This window comes from Ambystoma mexicanum, chromosome 8 (assembly GCF_040938575.1).
Source record: "Ambystoma mexicanum isolate Mex_15411 chromosome 8, UKY_AmexF1_1, whole genome shotgun sequence".
NCBI lineage: Eukaryota > Metazoa > Chordata > Amphibia > Caudata > Ambystomatidae > Ambystoma > Ambystoma mexicanum.
In genome coordinates, this window is record NC_090929.1 from 986,827,126 (window position 1) to 986,843,329 (window position 16,204).

Below are 16,204 nucleotides of genomic sequence, written 5' to 3' on the forward strand. Positions count from 1 at the left end.
TTTGAACTTTATTTGGAGCGGTTTGCACGGAGGCAAATGTTGATCATGCCTCGTTATGCATTAGCACTTTATAGCCACTAATTAGTAGTATTCTCAGGGGATTCTGGGATGGTCATCTCCTCCCGGCCTTTCGCACGATGCATTTGCACTTTATAGGTGCTGCTGGCATTTTGTACTTCGCATCATTTTGAAAAATCACCAACTTAAGTTTGACTTTTATGCTTTGTTCACATTTCCCGTGTGCTGCTATATTTTTTTGGTTTTAGATGGTTAATTTTCCTGAGCACTTTACTGTACTGTCTAGGGTTTAATGCAATGTGGTTTTAATGTTTGAGTGATCATTTGAACTCTATATGCAGTCCTCAGGTTTTTCCTGGAACATCGTTAATAATTTCTGAGCAATGTAGCGTGTTGTAAAATGTAAGATGCAAATTACACAGAAAGCAACCGCTAGTTGGTTCAAAGTTTATTGATATTTTTCCATTGTTGGAACAATAATATGGCTGCCGCTGTCAGCTTAGAACTGTTTCGACATGCAGCATTACTTGAAGATAGGATTGCATTTTATATATGTTGGAGCATTGCTGTGTCATGTGATCAAGTACCAGAGCGATGTGAAACACATCGCTCAGGCAACTGGCTTCATTTTATTTGAATTTGGAAAATAAAATGCTATGACCATTACATCACGACATTGTGGTAATTCTTTATTGTGGTCCCAACAGGGTGCAATCTTGGGACGTATGTTCTTGCTTTTGTTCTTTACGGCAATGTCCACTGTACATGTTCCTCCAATATGTTTCTTTAGGACCCACTATTTCACTTGCTATTTTTTTAAAGATGGGAGTAAACATTTTTTTTGGGGGGGGGGTTAAAAAAGCAAGTCCCATTCCCAGTGGGAGTATAACAAGCAAGTAAACATATGTTTTACCCTTAAAACAGAAATCTTTTGTAAGAAATATTTCTTAACACCAAGTTATTCATGCACATCAAAAAGGTACTTTCACCTCTTCCGATCAGGCATTAATAATAGTAGAGATTCTTCCTGTGGAACTAAGTTTACTACTGGTCCGAACTTATCCATGGAGCTATGTGGATGAAAGCAGGGCGACATGTTCTGATGTGTCTTTCACATTATGAGTATTTTTTACTCTCCATTTTTTTAAGGGTTATTTGCCTATTTTTTAGGGAGCAAAAGGGCCCGATGCACTCCTTACTTTTAGGGTTGACTGCGGTTAGATTAGTAATGGACTACAAATAACCCTGAAGATTTCGATAACATTCATGGCTTTTATACGTGTGACACACTTCATTCATGATCCTTTTTTTTATCATTACCCTAAATATCCAAAAAATAACGCCAAATATGAAAAACTACGAATATGCAAAAACGACCCTGAAGATTCGAGCTCAAAACATGGCCCCCAGCACCACCCCATGCATCAATTTCACATGGTGTCCTCTTTCACATCCTTTTTCCTCCTCCAACGGGCATTTTTTTCCACTTTTCGTTTTCAAATATTCGCAAACTTCTCTTGCATCGAAAAAAAAAGCCAGATTTTTCATTTCTGAAAATCCACTCTGCTGCAAAGCACCATGGGAGATATAGCTATAATGGGGAGAAGGAGGCACCCCCTTCTCCAACAAATGTTTTAAAACTACTGGACGGAATAAACCCAGACACCCTCTTCCACCCCAGAAATCAATTCAACACACCATGCCCAAGTTGTTTTGTACCTGTCCAATTCTGTCAAGTGGTTTTGGCTGTGCGCTGGAGCAAAATTTTGACTTTTACTCCATAATGGGAAAATAAATGGGGACTAAGTGGAAACCGTTTTTTTAACTTTCTTAATAACTTTTTTATTCGTTAACTGATCTTTCCCAAAATATCCAGTCTGTGGGTGGGCCTGTGACACGCTTGTTTGCAAAATTTTAGCCAAACCCCCCACAATACACACACAAACAATTGAATAGTTTTGTGTGTATATATATATATATATATATATATATATATATATTTGCATTGTTAAAATCTAACAAAATGAAGGATGCAGAGTTAGGAGCATAGAAAGAAAAAGAATTGCATAAGGAACATGAGCAAGAGGGGAGAGGGAAGGACACAACAGAACATAGAACAAACGAGTGAAGAAGGGAAAACAAAGGTGAAGAGGCACAACTTAATGTACAATTAAGGGTGTTCATTATTTCATGGTAAAACTTCATCCTATTCTGTGCTTGATTACAATCTATCCCATTCTGTGCTTGGTTAAAATCTATGTAACGCAACACACTGCCCTTTGTTCACTTTGTTGCATATTAATTTATAAGCATCAATGCATGCGTGAATACGTAGAAACACAAAAACATGCATATTCTTATTTTATTTAGTTTAATGTTGATGTGGATATGCAACAAAGAAGGGCAAAACTTCCCAACAATGTCCATTTATTTCTAATGATCAATATGGATTTCACAGCACGAGCCAATTTAAGCTGCCTTGTCCTTTCAATGTATTATAAAAAGGTGCACCAAAGTAGAGACAAATCCCTTCCTCCATTAAACCTTGGGACTATGAGTTTCAACAGTTAAGCATTATACAATTAAAACTACAAAGGGTCTGACTTTGGTACTTATTTCCCTACTAATATTGACAACATGCTGATCATTGACAAGCCACAACGCTGCTACTCACCGTGACTGTACGAACTTACGACGCCCCCAAATGCTGAAACACAAGCTCGAGTCGATGATCTGTAAATGATGTGCCTCTATTAAGTTAATTCGCCTGTATATGTATCTAATTGAATCATTGGGTCTAGAAAGAACTATGTAAAAATACTTGCTTATGTGATTCTACTGATTTGTTTCGATTGACCTCTTTAACATCCAAATACACTCATAGTTTTAACATGTTTCAGTTTCACATGTTGTAGTTATCGACACAAATGGTTTGTACGTTTTTGTACTTGTCTTTTTGACTATACATGGTTATGGTTTTAGTAATGTTGGATTATAAATGTGCACAATAGTACCGTTTGCTCAATTTTAACATTCACATTGTCTCAGTTACATTAACCACTATCTGTATTTAAACAACCCACACATGTTCCATAAGAGGGAGTGCCCATGCATTGTTGTGGTGTATGTCCTGTTCCTGTCACTGGCTGGTGACGAGGTGGAGGTGTGCCACAATTCCTCCCCTATTCTAATGACGGTTTCTTCACAATACGATTCCAGATTATGATATATGATAAGGCATTTGTAACGCACCTATACACAAGTGTTTCAAGGAGCGACGAGGCAGGGAGGGGGGAACAAGGGGAAGACAGACAACGATCCTACTAGGCCAGGTGTCATTCAGACCGCGCAAGTGCAGGGGTAGGGGGAAGGGAAGAAGTGCAAGGGGAAGGGGGCGGGGGAGTGGGAGTGCAGTAAAAATAGTAGAATAGAAATAAAATAATAAATAAATAGGGCCAGCTGGTGGCAAGGTAAGTGCAGACAAGTGCTGGGGGGGGGGGGGGGCTGTAGTGATACAGAGACAGTCCCGCAGTGCAGGGGTTGCCAGGGAGGCAATGTAAGTGAAGAGTGACTGGGTCCAGGACCGAGGTCGGTGAGAGTGGCCCAGTTGCAGAATCAGTGCAGTTATGGTGAAGAATTTAGCAGGGGAGAGGGAGAGAGAGAAAGCAGAAGTGAAGAGGAAGGTTTTGAGGTGCTTCCGGAACCGGAGATGGTTCTCCTCAAGTTTCAGGGAGGCAGGAAGGCTGTTCCAGAGGGAGGCCCCTGCCGCGGAGAGAGATCTACCCCCAGCTCGTTGCTTTGAGAAGCGGCTGACCCTGAGGGAGTTGGAGACGGATGAGCGTAGGGCTCGGGAAGGAAGATATTTAGGAAGAGAGAGTTGAAGGTATTTAGGCCCCAGGCCCCAGAAGGCCTTGTGGACAATGCAGAGGGTTTTGAACTTAATCCTCGCAGCCACTGGGAGCCAGTGTAGAGATTTCAGTCCTGGAGAGATACGGTCCCTGGGCTTGAGGCCAAGGACAAGTCTCGCAGTTCTGTTCTGGATGAGTTGCAGAGGGCGGAGAGTGGAGGCAGGCAGATTAAGATAGAGGCTGTTACAGTAGTCCAGCTTCGAGAAAACCAGGGCTCGGGAGACAGTGAGCTTCTGGGGGAAGGAGAGGAAGGGAAGAATACCTCTGAGGAGGTGCAGCTGGTAATGTGACTTCTTAGAGACGTCAGATATATGAGGAGAGGAGAGTGTGGAGTCGAAGATGACCCCGAGGTTTTTTGCCTTGCAGGTAGGAGCAGGAAGAGGGCCAAGAGAGGCCAGCCAGAGAGCTGCAGGGAAGGAGGGAGTGGGTGTGCCGATGAGTAGGATCTCAGTCTTACTAGCATTAAGGCAGAGGTCATTGGCAGCACACCATTCCTGGATAGCAGACAGTCAGAGAAGAGGGATGGAGAGGAGGAGGCCGAGGGTAGCCTGAAAATGAGCTGGGTATCGTCCGCATAGCACTGAAAGTTGGGGCAGAGAGCTGCGATGCGGTGGGCAAGGAGTGCCAGATACTGGTTGAACAGCCAGGGAGAGAGATTAGATCCCTGGGGAACGCCACAGGTGGAGAAAAAGATGTCAGAGAGGAAGGACCCAAGTTGGACCTGAGAGGGTCGATTGGAAAGGAAAGAGGTCAGCCACACCAGAGCCTGACCAGTGATACCCAGGTTATCATGGAAACGGTTGAGCAGGATGGCATGGTTGACAGTGTCAAAGGCAGACGAGAGATCGAGCAGAATGAGAACACACGGAGTGTTGGAGTCGAGGTTCAAGAGCAGGTCCTCACGGATGTTCAGGAGAGCAGTTACCGTGCTTCTGGCCGCTCTGAACCAGATTGATGGTCATGGAGACTATCAACAGCTTCAGCATGGAGGTTAAGCTGGGAGATGGCCAGTTTCTCCAAGAGCTTGCCCAGGAAGGGAGTGATGGAGATTGGGCGATAGTTAGCCGGACAGGAGGGGTCGGCAGAGGGTTTCTTAAGGAGAGGGTGCACAAGGGAGTGCTTGAGGGGGGATGGGAAGACTCCAGAGGCGAAGGAGTGGTTGCAAAAGTAAGCCAGGGCAGGAGCCAGGGAGTCGATGTGGTCGTTGATAGTTTTGGAGGAACAGGGGTGAATCTGTTTAGACGAGACTTTCATAGATCGGACTTGTCTGGAAACCTCGTCAGCAGAAAAAAGGGGAAAGGCAGAGAAGGAGGGAGGAGGGGTGGCTGCAGAAGGGCCAGAGGAAGAGCAGGGAAGAGAGGGGGGGGTGATAGGAGGAGAGTGAGGACAGGATGTCCTGAGTTTTAGAGATGAAGTGGGAGGCCAGTGCAGTGCAGAGGGCCTGGGAGGGGACAGGAGAGGTAGAGACTGCAGCAGGGTTGGCAAGCTCCTTGAAGATTTTAAGGAGTTCAGCCGAGTTGTTAGATGCCGCAGAGATGCGGGCTTGGATAAGGGCTCTCTTCTTGGTGAGAACAGAGAGACGGTATTGCCTTTGGAGCAGGCGGCAGGCCAGTTTGTCAGAGGATGAACATGAAGCACGCCATTTCCTCTCTGCCACCCTGCACTTGCGTTTTAGGGTGACGAGATCCGAATCATACCAGGAGTTACATTTGGCTTTGAGCTTCAGGCGGATTTTCATGACAGGGGCAAGGATATCAAGAGTATCAGATATAGCAGAGTGGAGCAAGGAGAGGGCTGTGTCAGGGTGGGAGTCAGCCGAAGGGGGAGGTGGGGCGAGAAGGTGGCAGCGAAAGCCGCAACTGACACGCGCTTCATGGGTCGGATGACCGAGAAGGTGGGTGGCAATGATGAGGGTGGCTTTGCCTGTGGGGTAGGGAGGGTGAGGTGGGTGGATAGGAGAAAGTGATCACTCCAGGAGAGCGGAGTGGAGAGAGGGACAGAGAGGGGAAGGTCAGAAGAGATCAGAGCATCAAGAGTGTGCCCTGCAGAATAGAGAGTGAGAGAGAGTCGCAGAGGTCACGAAAGAGTCCAGTGGGGGGACAGGAGGCATCTAGGTGGATGTTGAAGTCACCAAGAAAGAGGAGTTGAGTGGTAGAGGACAGGAGTGAGGAGGAGAGGTCAGCCCACTCAGAGAGGAAGGAGGAAATTTGACCAGGTGGCCGATAGATAGTAGCCACGGTAAGGGAATGGCTAGGAGAGAGAGAGAGAGTCGGCAGACAAGACATTCAAAAGAGGAGTAGGTCTGCGTAGGAGTGGCAGTGGCAGGAATCCACTCAGGGAAGATAAGGGCTACCCCCCCCTGCACGGTTGGGTCTGAGCAAGGAGAGGATCTTGTAGCCATCAGGTAGGAGTGTGTCAAAGCTGGTGACAGAGCTGGCCGTGAACCATGTCTCAGTAAGACCGAGGACGTCAAGGTCCAATTCCTCAAGAAGGTGACAGATATCAGAGGAATGCCTGATGGCAGAGCGAGCGTTGAGTGTGGCAATGTGGAGAAGGTTGCCATCCTTGAAGGATTTCCGGGGAGGGGTACAGATCAGAGGTACGCCCTGCGGAGGTGTAGAAGAGGGAGGTGAAGAAGGAGCAAGAGAGGGGCCAGGGAGGGAGGGTAGAGGCAAGGTAGCCGAGGACAGATGAGGGGGGACAGCAGGAGAGGAAAGGAAGTTGATGAGGCGTGGGAAGCGTCTATCAAAGAGGTAAAGGTTGGCCTGAGGGCCTTGGACTAGGACAGTCCCATTAGCGTAGACATTAATGATGGCCTTAGAGGAGAAGAAGGAGGCCAAGAGGACATCCCAACGGGTGCCACCATCAATGGGAGAAGATGAGAAAGGAGAGAGCACAGAGACCATATGAAGGGTCCATAGGTCAGGCGAGGGCACGAAAAAGAGGATGTCAGTAAGAGTTTCCTTGGAGCAGGCACTAGTGTAGGTGTCAGCGATAGGGAGGCCTGGGTTGGAGACCAGGATGTCCTTTTTAAACTTTTTCCTACCAGATTTAGTGAGGAGAGCAGGATAGTCAATAGAGAAGCAGTTAGAGAAGATAGGCGAGATAGAGAGCACCATGGAGTAGGGGGAAAGGGTGGGGGGAGACAGACGAAGCAAGAGCACGAAGGCAGGAAGTGAGCGGCAAGCCCAGGTTTACCACATTTAGACAGTGAGTGCGTATTAGGTACAAATGCCACCTAAGTTTGAGAATCCTGCGAGGGGGGAAAAACCAAGTTTACCACATTTAGACAGTGAGTGCGTATTAGGTATTAATATTGCCTATTATACATTGCAGTTGCCAACGTGATCCATTCCATAGGTAGCAGCACTGTTTTTCCTTTGCATTCTGGGATGTGTAGTTAAACTTTTACCCCCATTATAAAGTCCCAGAATACAAAGAAAAAACCTAACACTGGATAAGCACCTACAGATATGGCATGGATCATGTTGGCAATGTGACTTTCCAGATTCCTTAGCCATGTTCCCTCAACTTTATCTAACCAAGGACACGACTAATAGTTTGGCCAACCCTTATGACTGCAGGGAATTTAAATCAGCTGATGAACACTATGTGACCCAAAAACAAAAAACTGAATGACAGATGAATAGTAAAGCAACACTAGTCGAGCAACATGTGTCTTCTGGGAGGCAGTAGGTGAGTGACTACATCAAGGATGTTGGGCTTCACCATTCCGTTTTTTTCCAATGACAACAAATGTATTGGTGTGCAAAATACTGACCGGGTCCATTATATGTTAAAAAAATAATAACATTCGTTGGGGAATTGTTGCACTCTGCCATACAACTGAAAAATTTAATTTCATTCAGAAATGACAGTCCTGTAGTAGATATCAGCAGAGAAAATTCTAGAATGTACAACCAAATATTACACAATGAGGAAGGTGAATAAACCAAAAAGGACAGATGGAACTTCATGCAAGTGACCAACAGCAAGTCGTAGGAACAGACAAAATGGAAAAAGGTAGAGGAGATCTTGTTTGCACCCTATGGTATCATTACAGGGGAAGGAGTGTACAAAACAGATCTGGGTTTAGTTTGATCTGCTTTTATTCACTAGCAGTTAGGGGCAGAGTTAAGATTTATTTGCAGATTTTCCACATGTTCAGAGAAGATGGAAATCCATTGTCGCCGAACCATTCATCTATAGCTTGGCCTGTCGACTGCTCTGCGAACATACGGACGTCCAAAGCATGGTGCACTTTCTAATGTCCGAAAGGGATGTCTATGTTCACTATTCGCTGGACAGAGGCAAGAAGAGGATCGCAACGCAGTGCCAAGGAACAGCTAAGGTGAGCATGGGGGGCAGGGGAGAAGGGTTCGGAGGCACATGGTAAGTTGGATCCGGGTGCAGAACCACCCTTTGAAGGCAAAGATTAAAGGGGGGAGGGGATGGCGTTTGTGGAATGGGGGTATGGGAGGCTGGGAGAGGGAGGAAGAAACAAGTAAATAGGTTTTGGTGTGAGGGACCAGGGGAGTGGTAGCATTCAGAGGGTGAGGGATTCGGGAGAGCAGGAGTCAGTGTGAACAGATCGGTCCTCCTTTGCTTATGGTTAGTCACCTTCTGGACTTTTCCCTTGTTTGAAGTCAGAGAAAAGATGAGGGTTGACAATACTGTACGTCTCCTGTAAATGTCACTATTAGCCATGTTTAGAAAGTCATCATCAGTTTAATAAATGTTAAGAACTCACGGATTACAGCCTGCATTTAACTATTTTGTTCTGATTTAGTTTTATATGTGAATATTTTTATTGTAGTCACTATTTTTGCCTGTTGATTAATCATGTGCTATTTAACACGCCTTTTAAATTAGACTTTACTCCCTTTCACGTCAGATCCGAAAACGCAACTATGTCTTCGGACTTTCCTTTAGTTAAATGGGACGGTTCATCCGTCCCATAGATGGACAGTGGTTAACCTTTTGGACATTGCTGTTCAATAGAATTACAACCTGGCCATATGTCATATTGGGTATCCAGTATTTTTTTAAACAATCATTGAACTTTTTTAACCGCAATAAAAAAAAAAAAAAAATGGGAGGTTTGGGTGAGGTAATATTGAATTTGGATGGGGTGGCAGAATGTAAATAAAAGTTCAGTTAAGAAAAAAAGTCGACGAGAGAGGGATAACAAAAAATATTGAACAGTTTTATTGACTAGTGCTTCCGATGTATGGTTGAATCATCAGTTAAATGTCTTGTAAAACGATGTTTGGAAGTTGGCCGACCTGGACCGTGTGCGGCATTGGCAGTGTTCAAACTTCAAAACCAACGCATGCACAATCATTAAAAAACAAAAAAAACAAAAACAAAAAAACCGTTTTAAAAATGACCAACACACAGGGCGAGTGTTCGTATTCATCTGTTGCACGAATGGTACAATGCGGGAAACGGGGATGCCCAACTGTGAAAGCCAGCACACAAAAACACAAACTACTAAATTGTGCAAGACCAAAACACCAGAGCATGAAAGTTGGCCTGGCAGCTTGACAGGCTGGGAGAAACGTTGACACTTGATTTAAAAACCATCGCGTGTTGTTCCCACGGCGTGCAAAATACCACCATCCACTCTGCAAGGGGAATACTCGCAATGTGTATTCTGCCACCGAAGTTACAGCTTCTCTAAAGTGCTTTGTGAAATATCAAAACATCGGGCAGCGCAAAAGAGAGCAGCTATCGCGCGTCTCTGCCGTTTTAGCAACCTGACCATAGCGAGACCAGTGGATGAATGGGAACGCTATCTATCAGCATCTCCTTACCTGTGTGGGGACAAAGGAGCATTTAGACGTCTGTCATTCGACGCCTACATGCTGGACACATAACTCTCGCCGCCCACCAAGACGACGGTGAGCGGCTTACAATAGGAACGGGGAGCGGGGCGGAAGCGCTGGGGGCGGGGAGTAGGAGACTACGCAGAGCGTGGCGGCTGAGTCTGGGCGGAGCTGAGCGCCATGGAAAGACTTTAGGCGTGGTGATAAGGAGAGGAAGAAAGGGGTTGGGCCTAAAGGAGAGTACAGCGGTGGTTCGGTGGCCGAGGTACGGAAAGAAACACAGAAGGGGCGGGATAGAAAGCAGATTCGGGGACGTTGGGGGTGTAAGGGAGAAGCGCACGGAAATGACGAATGGGACAAGGAGGAGAAGAAGAGACACAGCGGCGCGCAAAGCAGTATGGGAGAAGAGGGAGGGAGGAATGATGAGGGGGGACATGGGGAGCAGCGAAGAGGAGTTGGGTAACAAAGAAAGAACTGGGAGGGGATTAACCAGATGGGGTTTAGGGGAGGAGGTGTTTCCCGTGCCTTCAAAAAACACGAGGCGCGCGGATGAACAAATGAGAGGGGGTTAGACACCCCCAGTTCCCGCACTATCCACGAGCCTCAAAAGGGAAATAATACCCCACGGATACGTTGAAGCGAACTTAACCCGAGATCTGGAAAGATAGTGCGATTTGGTCCATAATCGCAGTTTCGCTCGTGTCACCAAAGGATATACTGACACGACTGTGATGTTAAACCTCCCAGAGTACAAAAGTGCCCTGTGGTTTATTATTTCTCCTGTGTTTTCCAACCAGTTTGTTATTCTTGAACGAACTCAGTTTCCTGAAACGGTTGAGATGAACAACCTATATTTATTCAATAGAAATACAGCATGCGTTTTGTAGTTAAAATGGGCTTTACGCCCGTGTCGCTATTGGTGACTGTAGAATATATATTATGAAAATGTTGGCACGTACGATTGACATGTATTCTTCCGTCAGCATTAGAGCGAAGTGCAAGCCACAGTTTTGCATCTGTAATTCAAATTGTGCCCTTAACGGTGTGTCCGTTGACACCTTAATTCGAAGATGTGTAATATTGACGCCAATTCTCAAATAATTCCTTATTTATATGTCTCCCATACCTTTAGACCACAACTTTTATCCCTATAGTCTATTTGTGGAGATCCAGCCTGTCTCCTCCTTTTTTAGTTAATTAACTTTTCCTCGCTTTAAACATTCAACTTATGCCTTCAATCCCCCATTTTTAGCATAGATTTCAGCTTTTGGGAGAGGGCGACATTACGGTTTTCTCGTGCACTGCTTAAACCAACATCCCTGTTGTTGGGGAGCCTGGATCACCAGGCCTCTACCAGCTCTTCATCCATGCATTTGGACGGACCGTAGGGGGCACCCTACAGTGTCCGGATCACCGGATGGGACATTCTGTTGGCGACGGACCGCAGGGGGCACCTTGCAGCCTCCTGAGCACTGGGGCACCAGAGCCACGTACCTTGGCCACTGTCATGATTCCTGCCCCTCATGTCCCCAGCCCTCCAAGATGTCAGGTTGGAGCCAGGCCACAACCACCTACATGGCCCGCAAGGGCCTCTCCATCCCTCCAAAGACCCACTTGGAGTCAGACTTGGCGCTTGTGGCACCAGACTCACTCACTCCCATAGGATAACAATGGGGATTGGACTTGTAGTGCATTGATGGGGACAAGATGGATGCCCCAACATATTTCGGTTCCCAGAACTGCATGTGCGGTCTAGTCTTTTGGGTGTGGTTCAGCCCAAAGACACCTGGGATACCCAGAGACTATTTAAGCCACACCCAGGATGAGAAACATGCTTTGCGTTTTCTGCACCTGCAGCGTGACACTCACTGTGCTCGGATCGGTCTCCAATAGGCCTGCATCTTTCTTCAGCGCTCAGCTCCTGCAAGAACAATAACACCGTTAGAAACAGCCTTACCTTGCGGCGCTTCTGCCCATCCATCGCTCCTTCTGTTCTGCGGGCATCTTCGGTGGTGTCATTCCCATCCCGGCACGCCGCTTCCTAAGGGAAAAGAACATAAAAAAGGCATTAGTAAGCATTCTGCAAATCTTTGCTTATTTTTAAATACTGTACGAGCTTCAAACGCTTACCTGAATCCCAGCCGCTCTGGGGGAACTCTGTCTGTGGAACTTCTTATCCATCTGCAAGAGGGAAAAGACACTCCAGGTTAGCGTGGAAACATCTAGAGACGCAGCATACCGTGCTTACCCAACGCATTTGTTCTTCATAACTGGCATCCACGCTGAAAGCGTTGCGGCACCTAAAAGACACAGAAAAATAACTCAGTTCAATGCAAATACAAAAGGGGTGCATCGCGCTCTCACTCACCTTCAGCGCTACTCATCTCAGCAGCACACCGCCATCCCTGGACGCCGGCCACCATCTAAGGAAGGAAAGGAACGAAGTTAGAGAACTGTTCAAAAGACTCATTATACTTACCTGTCAGACTCTTGCCAGTGAAGTAACTAGGCAGCAACGAGCCCTCATCAATCAACGCGCCCCTGCGCTGAAAGCAGTATGCAGAGCATTCTATCCAAGAAAACAAGGTGAGCTGTGGATCAAAGGGAAGGGTTGGACCCTGGGGAAGAAGGTGTTCAAGCACACAGAGACAATAGGGAGATAAACTCTACCAATCCTGTGTTTCAGGCCCAGTCTCCAGTCGAATAGCCTCCAGGGAAGGGTTCGGGATCGTAAGAGGTTAGAACAGGCTGAGTGACGTCCCCGTGGATACCAGGTGAGCGTTACAGAACGCAAAGCCTCACATCAAAATCCACCTGGGCGTCATGGAAACGTCAGAAACCGACCAGTTAGCCCACATGTTGGGGCAGCTACGTTCCGAAGTACATGCAGCCAGGCAGGAGAGAGCTGATAGTAGCCAAAGAACGCACTGATAATTTAAGCCGGCAACTTCTCCAGTCACAAGCAGCGCATTCACCATTGCCGGGAAGCGTGCCCTCGATGCCAGCGCCATCAGCCAATCCCGTTCAGATAACCCTTCCTGGGGCAGATCCCTTGGCCCCGCCCGAACGATTAACGGGGGATCCCAAGAGGTTTGCAACGTTCATGAACCAGTGCCGCCTGCACTTCCTTTGTAGGCCAGGGGCCTTTCCGAATGACCAATCACGGGTCGCTTTTGTGCTATGCTACCTGAGTGGTAGCGCCGCAGACTGGTCTGTACCCTTTGTGGCCCAAAACGATCCTTTGCTGCATGACTTCAGGGGCTTTCAGCAGGAGATGGAAAAGCTGTTCGCCCGTCATACTCATGGTCAGGCATTAGACAACGAACTTCTGTCCCTACGCCAAGGGAATCAAGACCTATTAACATACATAGCCACGTTCAATAGACCCGTAGTTGAAGCAGAATGGCCAGTGGAGAAGAGAACCACGTTACTTCATCAGGGGTTGCAGGAGAAGCTCAAGGATTTTTATTTATTTTTATTTATTTATTTAGATTTGTATAGCGCGCAAGAAGCCCAGGGGCATTGAGGCGCTGTTACTTGCAATAACTTAGTTACGTGGTACAGGCATGAAAGCGATTGTTAACACATTATGAATACTACAAGATATCGTACTGTTGTTACAGATATTGCATTGGGACGTATATTACAACATATATGATAAGTATTCATGCTGGTATGTCGGGTCTTATGTGAAGAGGGTAGTTTTCAGAGTTTTGCGGTAGGTGGTGAGGGAGGCCTCCCCTCGGATAGTGGGAGGTAGGGCATTCCAGTGAGTGGTGTTCTGGCACAAGTAGTGAATCCCCTGAAAGACTGCTCAGAATTCATTGACCTTGTTGTTCAACTGGATCATAGGTTGCAGGACCGAAGAGCAGACCGGACCTTCGCCCTCGCCCTATGTATGTGCATTCAAAGGACAATACTGCCCTAACAACGGAAGGTTCAGGAGAATCGATGCAAATCGGGGGGTCAGATCCTCCTTGACTAAAGCGGAAAGGGAAAAAAAGAGACAGCAGCAGTTATGTCTGTACTGTGGAAGGTCAGGTCATTTCCTTGAAGAGTGCCCTGTGAAGCCACCGAGGAGGATGGTAGGGGCCACGGACAAGGAAGATACCATCAAGGAATCGGAAAACTCCCCAGGCTGGCAAGTTTAGGGGTCCACTTGTCGAGCGAAGAAAGTGAACTACAGACCTCCCATTTTGCTCTGTGGTCTTCATCAATCACCAACAACCATCTCGGATGCACGCAGTAAGAGCGGACATAGACAGTGGAGCCGTTGGGAATTACATCGACCAGGATCTTGCGGCAAAGATGGGGCTTCCGTTACGCCCTAAATCAACCACCGACACTGTTACCACTGTTGACGGCACGTCAATAGCTTCTGGTCCAGTATCCCAATGCACTGCAGCTTTAACCCTTCTGTGCCAGGATGGACACCAAGAATCTTTTGTTGTTGACCTCATTAAGGCACCACAGTTCCGGTTGATTTTGGGAATGCCATGGTTGGTAGCTCACTATCCTCAAATCGATTGGCGAGCAAAAGAATTGGCCTTTCCCAAGACTTGCGCCCACACATGTTATCGCCTAGAGAAACAACCAATAGACACCAGAACCTCCACGCTTGCGACTGTGGCAATCGGCACCCTACCAAGTGAATACCAGGACTTTCAAGATGTCTTTCAGAAAGAACAGGCTAATACCCTGCCACCGCATAGACCATACGATTGCCAAATCGACCTGATACCCGGCGCACAAATCCCTTGTGGGCAAATTTACGCACTCACGGAACCGGAAAACCAGGACCTGAAGGCCTATCTTGACCAATACCTGGCCAACGGGTTCATCCGTCCCTCGAAGTCTCCATTAGCCAGTCCTCTATTCTTTGTACCAAAAAAGGAGGGGGACTTGAGAACCTGCATCGACTATCGCGCACTGAACCAGATTACCGTAAAAAATCGCTACCCCCTGCCACTGATCCCTGAATTGCTTGATCAAGTCAAAGATGCCCAAATCTACACAAAACTAGACCTGAGGGGGGCATATCACCTTGTTTGCGTAAAACAGGGGGACAAATGGAAAACCGCTTTTCGCACCAAATACAGCTTGTACGAATGTCAAGTAATGCCCTTTGGCCTTTGCAACGCACCTGCTGCATTTCAATACTTCAAGAAACGATCTTCTACGGGAATTGATTGATGTCTGTGCTCTAGTGTACATCAACGATATCCTAGTATATTCCGCATCAAAGCAGGACCATGTTAAACACGTCCGATCCGTATTGGAGAAACTCCGTCAACACCAGCTCTACACCAAGCTCGAAAAGTGCTCATTCCACGTCTTCGAGGTGAAATTCTTGGGCTTTATTCTCAGCCCTAATGGAATCCGAATGGATGTACATAAGGTGGATGCTATCCTGAATGGCCATCCCCAAATTCATTCAAGGGGGTTCCAAGTATGCTGGGTTTTGCAAACTTCTACTGCCGGTTCATCCCAGGATTTTCGCAAATCGTGCATCCCATTAGGTCATTACTAAGGAAAAGCAACAAAAAGTTCCTGTGGACAACAGAAGCCGAGGAGGCTTTCCAGGAACTCAAAGCAAGATTCACATCTGCCCCAATCGTACGCCACCCTCGCCCTGATCTCCCATACCTGGTGGAAACGGACGCCTCAAGCATGGCTATGGGAGCCGTCCTCTCACAAAAGGACCCCGAAACGGGCCAGTTACACCCTGTTGCCTTCTGGTCACCTAAATTCACACCCCCTGAACTCAATCACGCTATCACAGACAAAGAACTCCTGGCCATTAAGTCAGCCTTTAAGGCATGGCGGCACTACCTCTTGGGCGCCAGACACACAATCACCGTAATAACTGACCAACGGAGCCTCCAGTACCAAAAACGTCAAAGGCCCAATCCTCACGACAACTACGTGGGCCCTATTTTTTGCTGAATATGACTACGTGATTACATTTCGACCAGGGGTGAAAAACGGGAAGGCCGATGCCCTTTCCTGTATAGGGGTGGAAGAGCAAGGGTATCAGACCCCTGACCCAATAGCAATCATCCCGAGTGACAATCTCCTAGTAATCACAGCAACCATAACTCAGAAAGAATTACATGCAGAAACCCAAAACCTGATGAGTCCGGAGCAATTACAAGCGTGGAGTGCACAAGGAGAACATTACATGATAAAAGATCAGTTGCCCTACTCCAGGAATCGTTTATTCTTCCCAAACCAAGAACTAAGAGAACAAGTCATGTCCGGTTATCATGATTCCTTGATCGAGGGCCACCCCGGAATCGCTAAAACCCTAGCCAAGGTAAAACGAAATTATTGGAGGCCCACGTCGCGTAAAGACATTATCCAATTTCATCCTATCTTGTGGAGTGTGTGCTCAAAATAAGTCATCCAAGCAGAAACCGTCTGGGCTATTACAACCATTGGAAATCCCAC

At 46.9% G+C, this 16,204-nt stretch overlaps 1 protein-coding gene across 3 annotated transcripts in view; it reads right to left on the minus strand.

Annotated features, from left to right (window-relative positions):
- Window positions 1–10,066, minus strand: part of PRDM2 (PR/SET domain 2) — a 773,815-nt gene extending 763,749 nt beyond the window's left edge. For 2 of the 3 annotated variants that reach the window (XR_011268651.1, XR_011268650.1), the window contains exon 1: window positions 9,743–10,066. The gene's annotated coding sequence lies outside the window, so the exon portion shown is untranslated. The remainder of the gene's footprint in view (window positions 1–9,742) is intronic. The other variant, XM_069610899.1, reaches the window with a different exon arrangement.
- Between the last annotated feature and the right edge of the window lie 6,138 nt (window positions 10,067–16,204).